This window comes from Aplysia californica, unplaced genomic scaffold (assembly GCF_000002075.1).
Source record: "Aplysia californica isolate F4 #8 unplaced genomic scaffold, AplCal3.0 scaffold00026, whole genome shotgun sequence".
NCBI lineage: Eukaryota > Metazoa > Mollusca > Gastropoda > Aplysiida > Aplysiidae > Aplysia > Aplysia californica.
Window position 1 is genome coordinate 1,585,778 of NW_004797296.1, and position 2,423 is coordinate 1,588,200.

At 38.1% G+C, this 2,423-nt stretch overlaps 1 protein-coding gene across 1 annotated transcript in view; it reads right to left on the reverse strand.

Moving 5' to 3' along the window:
- LOC101853219 overlaps positions 1-624 on the reverse strand; it is a 15,507-nt gene extending 14,883 nt beyond the window's left edge. The window contains exon 1 of the mRNA XM_005091146.3: positions 379-624. The gene's annotated coding sequence lies outside the window, so the exon portion shown is untranslated. The remainder of the gene's footprint in view (positions 1-378) is intronic.
- Positions 625-2,423: the final 1,799 nt, after the last annotated feature.

Here is a 2,423-nt window from a genome sequence, read left to right on the forward strand (position 1 = left end):
CCAAGAAATTATGGGAGCAAAATGACAATAATAGTAATTTTAAAAAACCCAACTATACAAAACAAAGGTTATCCGGAAATGTGGTAATGGACCCATACCCACATTCTCTAAATTTGAATAAAAATGTTGGAAAGTGGAATGTCCTATACAAGTACAAGAGGCCCTACATGTACCATATTATATCATACTATACTAAAACACCACCCTTTGCACTGTATGGAAACACGCAGCTTTATTTATCAAGAATCTTTGTTTCATTAAATTTTGCAGCTTTGGTTCTTTCCATAGAGGCTATCATACTATCATGAAACGCAGTGACTACAACAGCAACAATACACGTGAGACGGTTATCGAAGTGACCTCCGACACATATCTGACCTTTCCACTCGGTGTCCACCAAGCACAGCGTCTTTTCGAGAGGTCCAAAGGACGTCCTCACAGAGGCAACATCATGGTTCTGGGTCTGGCAGTGGTAGCAGGATGTAACAATCCAGGACAAAGAAAATCAAACACGAACGAGGTTCTCAAGCGTGCGAGCACCAGGCATCAGCACACGAGTGTATCGAGCCTTGGGCCAGGAAATCCATGTTTGCCATGCGGTCGATACCAGCGGAGTCGCCTCGTTCAAGCTGTGACCTCCTTCTTAAAGCCTTTCGTTCTGGGCATCATGCAACTAAAGGGGGGAAATGGCAACGGTTTTGAAATATTTATTATACTAGCGATCGAAAGAAAGTTACCTCCTTTTTTATTGTGTAAAAAAAAAATCAAGTCTTTTGATTCATGAGGCTTTTCCTTTCATGTGAGCAGTGTTAAATTGTCTCAAGATCAGTAAGTCTTGTGATAAAATGTAATTTTTAATGCCTCAATTAGTGCTCTCAGCACCAGCATCTAAGTATACAAAGTTGACATTTTTGTCCCCACTTCGAGGCGCGTTTTTAATCTTTGTTAATTTTTTTTGTTTTGTTTTGGTTTTTTGTTTTGGGTTGGGTTTTTTTAGTTGTTTGTTTGTTGGGTTCTGTCTGTTTGTTTGTTGTTCTTTTTAATTAGGAAATTTAAATCTTTGTTTATCAAAAAAGGCAATTACATTTGATCGTGGTCACCCGAGAAAGTTGGTAGGTTTAACTCAACATCAGAATCAGAGAAATCGAGTCATCGGCATAATATGCTCCTCGCATTTTTGTTGTTGCCAGGGCATCTACGGTCAGTTTTTAGTTGATGTTGAATGTCGTGGCCACAGCAGAAACGTTATCACAATTTAGTTCCCAACAAGTTATTATTTTCGGGATATTCTGTGTTCTATTACAATGATAAAACAATTATCATGTATGTTTCAATTTATGTACGCTTTCCATCTTAGCCTAGCCTTAATCTAACAACAGGATCAATAACTGTGCAATTTTGTATTCTTTATTTCAAACGACTTTTATTTTACACAAGAAGTTGGAATCGTCGTCTCCTATTCCACGAATTTAACATTATGCAGCCTTACTAAACACGCGAAAAGTTTGGTTGTTTATTCGTGTTTAGTCACCTTCCTGTAGCAAACCCCACAAGAATGTGACATTTTCAAGGAAACCCATGTAACGATGACATACACATTCTTTCCACAGTGTTACAAAAGTCAGTTTAACCCTATCCGTACGCCCTGGGGTCATTTTGTACCCCCGGGGTTGTATTCTTTACGTTTCAGAATACTTCTAGAACGAAGATCTCTTAGAAACTTTCAGGGGGGTTTTTTTAAAATCATTTTTACAGGCTGCTATGCAAAGCGTACGGATTGGATTAAAGAGTAAATTTCCTCTTTGGAAAGTGGGGGCACAGAGTTCCCCACGTCGTATGGATACGATAGTAAAACACGACCTACCGATAGGGTTAAAAGACTGCTATAGACTGTTCATCTTAAGAATCAAACGGCTTTTTGGTAATAACTTTATATAGAATTCACCAATCTTTTTTAAATTTCAACACGGCACGTAATGAGTGCGTTTGTCTTAATTTGTGAGAAAACGAATGGTTCCCGACCGTACGTGACCAATGATATCTCTTTATCTAAAGTATGAAGTGCCTTCTAAAATGCAGAATTCATTATCCAATGGACAAGACTTGAAATAAAGATTCCAAGTTAGAAAGTAGGACTACACTGTAAGTATGCTAGATGATTAGATCTATGTTCAGTCTCGCGGGTAAGACATAAAAAGGCACATCGCCTCGTGATGCTTGAAATGTTTGGGATTTTTTAAATGTTACTCCAAAAGATAATTAATGTAGTTTACCGGTATCTTAAACGATGTTTCCCATTGAGATATCGGGTCTCGTCGAGGCGGTTTGGTAGCCAGATATTACTCTTTATAATAGTAGTAGTAGTAGTAGTAGTAGTAGTAGTAGTAGTAGTAGTAGTAGTAGTAGTAGTAGTAGTAGTAGCA